Raw genomic sequence first — 12,424 nt, 5'->3', positions numbered from 1 at the left:
GACATTTTGATGATATTGCTTCTTCCAATCCATGAGCATGGAAGATTTCTCCATTTTTTGGTATCCTCTTCTATTTCTTTCTCTAAGGTTTTGTAGTTTTCATCGTAGAGATCTTTAACGTCCTTGGTTAAGTTTATTCCAAGGTATTTGATTGTTTTTGTAGCTATTGTGAATGGGATTGATCTTAGAAGTTCTTCCTCAGCTGTGGCATTGCCTCCCATTCCCGCGCCGGCGAGATTCTGCGGCTCGACTCCCGTGGCTGGGCTTCCACGCGGTGGGCTCCCTGTAGGTCCTCTGTGTCACATCCACTAGATCCGGAAGCATTTCCTCTGCAGTTTTTTTCTTGAGTCTTTTCCTGAGGCTACAGTAATTCCACTTTTGTTAAACTATATTTTCCCAGACTGTTGGTGCAGGTCCTCACTATCCACCATCTTGGCTCCGCCCCGGGACCCAGGTATTTGAACAATTACTGTGATCTCCTAGGGTATGCAATAGCAGGAATCTGGAATCAGACACAGGACAAAGATGTGAACTCAGGCACTTCTGTATGGAATGCAGCATCGTAAGTGTTTTTTGCCAAATGCTCACCTCTATGTGTTCTATTTCTCCTTTCTGTAAAGATTTATTTATTTGAGAGAGAGAGAGAGAGACAGAGAGACAGAGAGAGAGAGACAGAGAGAGAGAGAATTTTCTAGCTGCTGTTCACTACCCAAAGGCTCCAACAGTCATGGATACACCAGGCTAAAACCAGGAGCCAGGAACTCTATCCAGGTCTCCTACATGGGTAGCAGTGGCGGAAGGATTTGGATCACTTTCTGTAGCAGTCCCAGGCACGTTAGAATTAAGCTGAATAGGAAGCAGCAGCTCAGACTCCAACTGGCAGTCCAATATGGAATGCTGGAACAGCAGGCTGCTGCTTAATCCACTGAGCCACAATGCTGGCTCCTTAGGTTATTTTTCTAACAAATGAGCATCTCTAATACTACATTCCCCAAATTAATTTCTTCATCTTACCCATCAAACCTGCTCTTCACACAGTTATCCCAATTTCACTGAATTACATTTCTATCATCTCATCTGCTCAAGGAACTTGAGGGAAATACTTTACTCCTCACAACCCAGGCACAATCTGCTACCGAGTGATCTTGGCTGTGTATTTAACATATTTCAGGAACCAGAATGTTTTTCACCATTTCCACTGCCATGATCATCAAGCCAGATTATGTCAGTCTAAAATAGTGCAAAAGTCTCCTCACTTCAAAAATTTTCTTAACCCTCTAGTTTCTCACCAAACAGATATGCTTCAAAAACAGATTGTTTCATTCCTCTGCTCAAAAGTCTCTAGTGGCTTTCTATTTCATTTGGAGTAAACTTCAAAGTCTATAGAATAGTCTAGAAACTCTTGTATAGCCTGACATTGATATCTATGACTTTGTCTTCTACTCCCCTTTGTTTATTCTTGCTATTACAGAAATGTATCTGTCACTCTTCTTGTCATTCAAATGTATGCTTTCATCAGGAGCTTTAGTATGCTCTTCCTTACGCTAGATAAAAATTTTATCAGATACTTACATGACTGTTTTTAAAATTTATGAGTTTTACATTTTATTTTATCTTAGTTTTTAAAATTCATTTGAGAGACAGGGAAGGAAGGAAAGCGACAGAGAGAGATAAAGAAAGAACGAGAGAGAGATCCCATCTGCTAGTTGGTTCACCAAATGTTTTAGATGATTTGGACTGGGCTTGGCCAGAGCAGTGAACCAGGAACTCAGGTCACCCGACATCAATAGCAGAAATCCAATTATTGTTCCATCTCTGCAGCCTACCAGGGTCTTCATTAATGAGAAGCTGGAGTCAGGAACCAAAATCGGGTATTGAACCCAAGCACTCTGAAATGGGATGTAGGTATCTTAAGTTCTAAGCTAAGGGGCTGGTACTGTGGTGTAGTAAGTTAAGCCTCTGCTTGCAGTTCCAGCATCCCATATGGGCACCGGTTTGAGTCCTGGCTGCTCCACTTCTATCCAGCTCCCTGCTAATGGTCTGGGAAAGCAGTAGAAGATGGCCCAAGTGTACCCATGTGGGAGACCCAGAGGAAACTCCTGGTTCCTGCCTACCAGTGTGCACATTAGCAGGAAGCTGGAATGAAGAGTGGAACAGGTACTCACACACAGGCACTCCCACATGGGATTGTGCATCACAAGTGGTGAAAACTGCTATAGCAAACTCACTGCCCAGAAGTGTTTCAGATAATTTTATTCTTAAGTAACAAGAAAAAAAAATACACCTGTGCATATATGTCAGGTCATTAGAAAAACGTGGTAGATGCTTTAAATTTGAAGCTTTTGATTTTTTTAGCTGACTTATGTATTTCGAGGACGTATAATAATCATTATACAAATGTATTTCTTAGCTGATGTGTTTTTAAGGTTTTCTATTTACTTAGTATGTATTTCTGTAATAGAAGGCCCACTGATTCCTTCCCTCAGGCTTCACACAGCCTAATTCTTTTTTAAGCTGGAGAGTCGAATTATGCTTTTGTCTTGGATTTTATTCTTGACTATGAAATACAGGCTTTGGATCAAAGGGCTTAAAATCTCATTATGCTAAAGCCAGAAAGTGGCAGAAAGTCTTTTCCACAGCACTATTTAAAAAAATACTTCTGCTGAGTAAATTATATACTGCAGTAAAACATTTTCCAGAAAGTTTTAGATAACATAATAGGCATGGAGATTCCATCAATTTAATTTGTTCATTCAGGGAGTTTCTGCAATATGGCCTGAACACTAATGTTTTACTTAATTCTTAGTTGTTATTACTCTAACAGATATGAAACAAAACACCCTTAGATAATAGTGAAACAAGTTGTGGAACTCTGGACTCTGAATTGCAACAGTTGGTAAGTAGTTGTGTCAAAAAGCAAAGAGTAAAGAAAACACCACTTGAAAATGCATAACTAACAGGGAAGTTGTCATTTTACAGCCAGAGAAGGCTTAATTCCACTCAGCCAGTTACCAGGTAAAATACGAGATAATAAGAAATACTGGCTATACTTAAGGCATTCGGATCTGGCTGGAGAGCCCATGAGAGTATGTTAGGCATGGAAAGCCAAGACACTCTGGGGAAAAAAAAAAATACCTAAATGAAAGATCTCTGTGAGTGAGATCCCAGTGGAAAGAACAGGGCCATCAAAGAAGGAGGTACCTTTCTCTGAAGGGAGGAGAGAACTTCCACTTTGACTATGACCCTATCGGAATAAGATCAAAGTCGGCGAACCCCAAAGGCTTCCATAGCCCTGGCAACTCATGACTAGAGCCTAGGGAGATTACTGACACCATAAACAAGAGTGTCAAATTGTTAAATCAACAACAGGAGTCACTGTGTACTTATGTTTCATGTGGGATCTGTCCTTAATATGTTGTCCAATGTCAAGTGATGCTATAACTAGTACTAAAACAGTATTTTTACACTTCATGTTTCTGTGTGGGTGCAAACTGATGAAATCTTTACTTAGTATATACAGAATCAATCTTCTGTATATAAAGATAATTGAAAATGAAAAAAAAAACTGGTGTTAAATTGGAAATTGTATAGAAAATTAATCAATTTTTAGAAAATATCATGTAGGATCTCTGTCTTTAATGTGCTGTACACTGTTATTTAATGCTATAACTAGTACTCCAACAGTATTTTTTCACTTTGTGTTGCTATATGGGGGCAAACTGTTGAAATCTTTACTTAATATATACTAAACTGATCTTCTGTATATAAAGAGAATTGAAAATGAATCATGATGTGATTGGAAGGGGAGAGGGAGCAGGAAAGGGGAGGGTTGTGGGTGGGAGGGAAGTTATGGGAGGGGGGAAGCCATTGTAATCCATAAGCTGTACTTTGAAAATTTATATTCATTAAATAAAAGTTAAAAAAAAAGAAATACTGGCTATAAAAAGAATTCTAAAAGTTTAAAGGAAAACAATTAGAAAAAAACAATTGGAATATAATTCAAAGAATTTGAAATTAGTTCTCAGTCTACCGACAATATATTGAGAATATACAATATCTTGAGCTTTTTACTGTAAAAAAAATCTTGGTAAGAATGTTTAAAACCAGACTATCCATTTTCCCTTTCTCATATAATTAACACGTGCTAGTCCTATAGCTTCACAGCTCTAAAGCATCTGCCTTGGAAGGGTAGGAATTTAACTCTTCAGGAATCACAATAGTCAGTGTGGAAAGGAATAGGGAAATGTCAAGCCAGTAAACAGATGTAAAAATCTCCTTGTGCTTCTTCCCAACAGCTGTCAGTCACAGGATACCCACAACAAGACATCCCTGAGAACAAAAGTTTGCTATCTCTTCGTGCTTGTCATCTTCATAGAGGATGCTCAGCAGGCAGGATAACAGGATTGGCTACCTGGTCAATACAGGCTTGGGAGACACATAACAATAAGAATGGCACTAAACAAACGAACAAGGATGGGCAGTGCATGCTCTTGTTTGAATGCCTGTTTAGTACACATGACTCCAGTGGCTTAGCGAACAATGGAGATTCCAAAAGAATTAACAATCCGCTTGTATCAAATCATCAGTTCTGGCAAAGGCATGTGCCCTTTATATTTCATTGTCAAAAACTTCCAAGAGCTGGGTGTTGAGCTCCAAAGATTAAGACAATGCCTTGTTCTTCCTTTTCACAAATAGGATTATCGCACTATTTAATTGCTTTGCTTAAACACACTTTTTTTGTTGTTCTTGTTTTTACCCTCAAATGTTTGATTGACAATACCCCAGGAGATGTCATAGTTTCTGTAGCAATCACTGTAGCATCCATGAACAACAGCCACGTCATGAAGCCTCTCTCCTAGGTGTTTCGAATAGCTGTCAATGAACCAGAAGGATGTCTTGGCTCTTCCAGCACTTTAACATTTACTGATGTCCATTTGAAGACTACAGAAGAGAAAAGACAGTAAATAGTGCAAGAAAAAAAAAAAAAGGCTAAATTCATCAAGGGCCTCCATCTGAAAGCAGCATGTGCGGAATGTCAATTTAATAATAGAATTGACAGCTCTTCTCTGGTGTCATTCTGCTACAATGGCTTCTTTGACAATTTACAAAATGGACCCTTTGTAGATGTCAGTGAGTGGCACTGCATACATTTGTGAATGCTCTGCATAGCTAACATTCTCCCTTATGCTGCATTTCCAGAATCTGTCCCAATAATCCCTTCAGACTTATCCAGGGAACTGGTAGATGAATACTGATTGAACACACCCTATCCCAAACACAGTATATGATACTGTAAATGCAATATTGTCGGGTCATAAATGACCAGTTTTGGCAAATACTCTTAGGATAGAAGGTATTTTTGAACAATGTTATGCTAATAACACTAATTCAAAATGTGTCTAAACAGTAATATGTGATGAACATAATGCAAGCTGATGTAAAGATTCCAAGTTACATTTAACTCTCAATGTATCATTCTCATGAATTTAGTCAGTCAAAATGTACATCAGAGATGAGGATTTTTTAAAAAGCAGAAACAGCACTGACAGTAGAAAATAAAACAATATAACAGTCAGCAAGAATTTCTCAGCACTCAAGTTCCAGACCATATAACTAGATTTTCCTTTTGTTGTTTAAATATTTTTCTGATTCATTGGAATTGAATTAAAAGTAACAAAATAGGAAATGCATTACTAAATGTCAAAGGTAAAATTCTTATTTAAATTTCAACCATTCACTCATACATATTGGAAAACATCTTTTTTTATTTTCACATTTTAGCTGTGTTATGACAAATCATTATTCCTAAATGGGCAAGTGAATGAAAATCATTTGAGTGAAGATTGCAATATGTAAATTGTACTTATTATAGTCATCGTGGAAAAATGATTTGAACAGATCAATGGCAATTTTATTCACCATAATGAAACTTAAATTCCAAAATATGCAAATTATATTTTCATGATAAGAATATTGAACACTAGTTTTTAATGTCTATTACTTCTTACCAGAGGAATATTCATTGATAGTTTTACATCATTAGAGGCAGTTACAACAGAAGATATGAAATGTATCTGTTAAAATGGCTTCCGGTTAGAAGACATTGAACTAGCTTATTTTATACATATATTATTTTTTGCTACTCCAAAATTATATATTTACCTATCTATTCATTTTGATCAGTAATAACATTTTACTTTGTGTCAAAGTAATTTTCATTTTAGGTGAAAAAAGTGACATGTAAACACTCCACAATTAACTTACAAAAGTTTTAGCACTGGGAAAAAAACCCAAATATTCACATACATAAAATTCCATGATTTTACCCTTAAAGAAACTGAAGTTACACAGTTAACTGACAGGAGGCTGGCGCAGTAGGTTAATCCTCCACCTGCCTAGTCAGCATCTAATATGGGCATCGGTTCTAGTCCTGGCTGCCCCTCTTCCAATCTAGCTCTCTGCTGTGACCTGGGAAAGCAGTAGAAAATGGCCCAACTCCTTGGGCCCCTGCATCCATGTTGGAGACCAGGTAGAAGCACCTGACTCCTGGCTTTGGATGGGCGCAGCTCCAGCCCTTGTAGCCATCTGGGAAATGATCCAGCAGATGGAAGACCTCTCTGTCTCTCTCTCTCACTGTCTGTAACTCTACCGCTCAAATAAATAAATAAAATCTTAAAAAAAAAGTTTACTGACTTTCCAAAACATGATTTCTGTTAGTGATCACAACAGAGACCATGTTAGTAGAAAATTACCTCAAAATTAAAGAGTTTTAAACCATAGCACAGAAATGAAGCAAGCAATCTCATTATACATTGCTTGTTTGCCCTGCATGTATGGACAGTCATGAATCTGGGAATAAAATTGGTATGTAGAAACTCTTCTTTTGAAAACATTCTATGTACAGGAAATTCAATGTAGTAAACTAGCCAGTACTTACTCCATTCTCAATTCTAAGTCATCTTAGCAATTAACTTCATCTATCAAAGCAGAATGTCCTTTAAGGGCTAATAAACAGTATTTTTTCAGAATACCTTTTAAAATCTGGCTAAATTAATAAAAATTATTTTTGTACTACTTTTATAAATATAATGTATTCCATTGTTCTAAGGGATTGAAAAGATATTGAAATGTTGAAATTAATTTTATACTAGTAATGCTACAAACATATACATTAAATCAAAATATGTGCAAAATATATTTGCTGTCTATATTGATTTCTGTATTTAATGTGAGATGATAAAGGTCTAATGAAATTTTTTTACATATGAATTTCAAGTCTTCCCAACACTATTTACCGAAGAAATTGTCCTTTTTCCATTGTACTTCCTTGGCAACTTTGTCATAGACCAATTGACTATAAATAGATGGATTTATTCTGGTCTTGCCAGTCTGTTCAATTGATTTCCATGTTTGTTTTTACATTGTTTTGATTACCATAGTTTTGTAGCATGTCATGATATCAGGTAGCATGCTATCTGTAGCTTTTTCCTTTATACTCAAGATTACTTTGGATGTTTGCTGTCTTAGATGTTTAAATTTCTATGAAAAATATCGTTGGAATTTTTATATGGAATTTATTGAACCTGTAGATCACTTGTAGTTGTAAGGACATTTTAAAATGTTAATTATCCTAATCCATAAACACAGGATAACTTCTCTCTTATTTTTTCTGTTCTTTTTCAATCAATGTTTTTCCTGTTCTTTCATCAATGTTATATGATTTTCACTTTACAAACTTTTTTTCAATATTTATTTATTTATTTGAAAGTGTTACATAGAGAGAGAAGGAGAAGCAGAGAAGGAGGTCTCCCATCTGCTGGTTCAATCCCCTATTGGCCACAATGGCAGGAGCTGCTCCCATCTGTAGCTGCCCTGATCCAAAGCCAGGAGCAAGGAGCTTCTTCTGGGTCTCCCACGCAAGTGTAGGGGCCTATACCAGCTACGTCACAGCACCGGCCTCCATTGTACGGATGTTTTACCTCACTGGTTTAATTCTTACAATTTTTAAAACAAGTATTATTGTAAACAGGATTGTTTTCTTGATTTGTTTTCAGATAGTTTGCTGTTAGTGTACAGAAATGTTATGCTTTAAATATGAATTTTGTATCTGGCAACTCTAATGAATTTGTTTGTTAGTTACACCAGCTTATGTTTTTTAGTGGAATCTTTAAGGTTTTCTATACATGAGAACATGTCATCTGTAAGCAGAGGCCTGCAAATATAAAATTACTTGAAGAAAATAGGGGGAAAGTTTCTTGACATTAGTTTTGACAATTATTTTTAATGCGATTCCAAAGGCACAGGCAGTAGAACTCAAGATAGGTAAGTAAGATTTGTAAGCTATACATCTTCTAAGCACCTAATATCCAGAATAAATAAGGAAATCAAATATCTCAATGGCAAGAAAACAAATAACCTGATTTTCAAGTGACCAAAGGACTTTAATAGATATAGCTCAAAAAAGACATAAAAATCGCCAATAACTGTATGGAAAAAATACTCAACATAGCAAATCATCAGGGAAATGGAAATCAAAATTTTACTGAGATATCAACTCACAACTCTTAGAAAAATATTATTAAAAGACAAAATATCATAAATTATGGCAGGGATATGAAGGGAAGACCATCCCTGTACACTGTTGGTTGGGATGCAGATTAATACAGCCATTATAGAAAACAAAAAAGAAGGTTTTAAAAAAATACAAAAGGGGCTGGCGCTGTGGCGCACTAGGTTAATCCACCACCTGCGGCGCCGGCATCCCATAAGGACACCGGATTCTAGTCCCGGTTGTTCCTCTTCCAGTCCAACTCTCTGCTGTGGCCCTGGAGGGCAGTGGGGGATGGCCTAGTACTTGGGCCCTTGCACCCGCATGGGAGACCAAGAAGAGGCTCCTGGCTCCTGGCTTCAGATCGGTGTGGCTCCAGCTGTTGCGGCCATTTGGGGAGTGACTCAATGGAAGGAAAACCTTTCTCTCTGTCTCTCTCTCACTGTCTGTAAGTATACCTGTCAAATAAATAAATTAAAATCTTAAAAAAATAAAAAAAAAAATTTAAAAAATACAAAAATATGATATTATTTGACAACTTCACTTTTGGATACATATGTAAAGGAATGTTTAATATATATATATATATATATATATATATACATATTACCTATTTCAGCTTTATTTGTTAGAAACCAAGAAGTGAAATGAAACTGTTTATTGACAGACAAACATGGTGTATATACACAGTGAGATATTGTTTAGTGAGGCTAAAAGGGAAATTATATTATTTGAGGCAATATGCATGAACCTGGATGAAGGACATTAGTGAATTTCATGTAATTGAAATAGGCAGAAACACACACACACACACACAAATACTGCATGATCTCACTCATATATGGAATCTGAAAAAGTCAAACTATGAGGCAAAGAATAGAATGATAGTTGCCAAACATTTTGGAGGTGAGTGAGTAATGGGGAAATATTGGTCAGAGGTGAAATGTCTCACTTAGAATGAGTAAGTTCTGGAGATCTATTGTATAACACAGTGACTATGACTATGTTTCATAATAATGTATCATATACCTTAAATTGATAAGAGAGTAGATCTGAAACTTTCTCAACATGAAAATATGGGATTACTTACTACTTGTTAGATTCTTCATTTAGTGACAGATTAATTGTTATTATAAATTAAATTGAAATTTTACATTGCAATGTCATTGCAAAAATTAAAAGAAAAATAAGGAAGGAAGAGGGTAGATGGGAAAGAAGGAAGGAGGAATGGAGGATCAGGTGGGAAGTATAAATATGTTCTTAAAACTATATATGTGAAATACATGAAATTTGTTCCTTTTATAGAAATAAAATTTTAGGGCTGGCACTGTGGCACAGCAGATTATGCCACTGTCTGCATTGCTGGTATCCTATATCCTGAAATGCTCTCATGGAGTTTTCAGCTAGACCAGAATGCCTTAAGGGCTGATTCCGAGGTCAGAGTGCTGTTTAGAGTGATGTCATTCTATGTATCTGCTGTGTGAACTGCTTCCCATGTTGGAACATTCTCTCCTTTTTAATTCTATTATTATTGCAAGACCCTTGATCTTATTTATATGATTCTTTCAACACCTAATCCTATCTATATGATCACTTAAACACTTGATATGATCACTTTTACACTTAAGATGATATTTTTACCATTCAGCTTAAAGAGATTTTTGGTCCCGTGGCAAGTTTTTAAACTGTATCCTTAGATGTAAGTTCATAGGAATGTATGCAGGACTATACAGCTTTACAGTTACAAACTTCTTCTTCCCTCCCTTATTCCTACTCTTATTTTTTTACTGATTTATATTTTCAATTGTTTTTAAACACAATGATTAATTCTATGTTAAGTAAAGAGTTCGCAAATAGTATGAAGAAGAAAAAAAAAGTTCCTTCACATTCAAGGCAAGTACTATTCAAGTCATTGCTTCTCGAAGTGCCAATTTCATTTCTACAGATTTCCTTTAGGTGCTCTGTTAGATATCACAGATCAATGAGAACATATATTATTTGTCCCTTTGGGGCTAGCTTATTTCGCTAAGTATGATATTTTCCAGATTCATCCATTTTGTTGCAAATGAACAGATTTCTTTTTTTATTGCTGTGTAGAATTCCATAGGTTATATATACCATAATTTCTTTATCCAGTTCAGTTCAATAGGTTGGTTCAGTATCTTAGCTATTGTGAATTGAGCTGCAATAAACATGGAGGTGCAGATAACTCTTTTATTTGCTGATTTCATTTCTCCTGGGTAAATTGAAGAGTGGGATGTCTGGGTCATATGGAAGATTTATGTCAAAATTTCTGAGGTATCTCCAAACTGTCTTCCATAGTGGCTTTACTAGTTTACATTCCAACCAACAGTGGATTAGGGTATCTTTTTTCTCCACATCCGTACCAGCATTTGTTGTTTGTTGATTTCTGTATGAAAGCCATTCTAACTGGGGCGAGGTGAAACCTTGTTGTGGTTTTGATTTGCATTTTCCTGATGGCTAGTGATATTGAACATTTCTTCATGTGTCTATTGGTCATTTGGATTTTTTCTTTTGAAAAATGTCTGCTAAAGTCCTTTGCCCATTTCTTAACTGGGTTGTTTTGTTGTTGTGGAGTTTCTTGATCTCTTTGTAGATTCTGGTTATTAATCCTTTATCTGTTGCATAGTTTGCAAATATCTTTTCCCATTCTGTCGGTTTCCTCTTAACTTTCTTAACTGTTTCTTTTGCAGTACCGAAATTTCTCAATTTGATGTAATCCCAATTGTTAATTTTGGCTTTGGCTGCCTGTGACTCTGGGATCTTTTCTGAGAACTCTTTGCCTGTGCCAGTGTCTTGCAGGCTTTCTCCAATGTTCTCTAATAATTTGATGGTTTTAGGTCATAGATTTAGATCTTTAATCCATGTCAAGTGGATTTTTGTCTAAGGTGTATGGTAGGGGTCTTGCTTCATACTTCTGCATGTGGAAATCCAGTTTTCCCAGCACCATTTGCTGAAGAGACTGTCCTTGGTCCAGGGATTGGTTTTAGTTCCCTGGTAAAACATAACTTGTAGATGTTTGGATTGATCTAGCATTTCTATTCTGTTCCATTGGTCTATGCATCTGTTTTTGCACCAGCACCAGGCTGGTGCAAAAAATTATACCTGCCTTGTAGTATGTCTTAAAATCTGATATTGTGATGCTTCCACCTTTGTTTTTCTTGTACAAGATTGCTTTAACTATTTGAGGTCTTCTGTGTTTCCCTATGAATTTTAGCATTATTTTTCTAGATCTGAGAAGAATATCCTTGGTATTTTGATTGCTATCACACTGAATCCGTAGATTATTTTAAGGATAATGAACATTTTGATGATATTGATTCTTCCAATCCATGAACACAGAAGAGTTTCAATTTTTTGTATCTTCCTCTATTTTTTTCTTTAATGTTTTGCAGTTCTCATCGTAGAGAGCTTTGACATCCTCGGTTAAATTTATTCCAAGGTATTTGATTTTTTGTAGTTATTGTGAATGTCATTGATTTTAGATGTTCTTTCTCATCCATGGCATTGTCTATGTATACAAAGGTTGTTGTTTTTTGCATATTGATTTTATATCCTGCTGCTTTACCAAACTCTTCTAAGAGTTCCGATAGTCTCTTGGTGGAGTCTTTTGGATCCCCTATATATAGAATCATGTCATTTGCAAATAGCTACAGTTTGACTTCCTCTTTTCCAATTTGAATCCCTTTGATTTCTTTTATTTGCCTAATGGCTCTGGCTAAAAGTTTTAGGAATATATTGAATAGCAATGGTGAGAATGGGTATCTTTGTCTGGTTTTGGATTTCAGAGTAAATGCTTCCACTTTTACCCATTCGTAGGATGCTGGCCATGGGTTTGTCAGAAAATGTCTTGAT

The sequence above is a fragment of the Lepus europaeus genome, chromosome 2, assembly GCF_033115175.1.
Source record: "Lepus europaeus isolate LE1 chromosome 2, mLepTim1.pri, whole genome shotgun sequence".
In the NCBI taxonomy this organism is placed as follows: domain Eukaryota; kingdom Metazoa; phylum Chordata; class Mammalia; order Lagomorpha; family Leporidae; genus Lepus; species Lepus europaeus.
Note: the sequence above shows the minus strand (reverse complement) of the source record.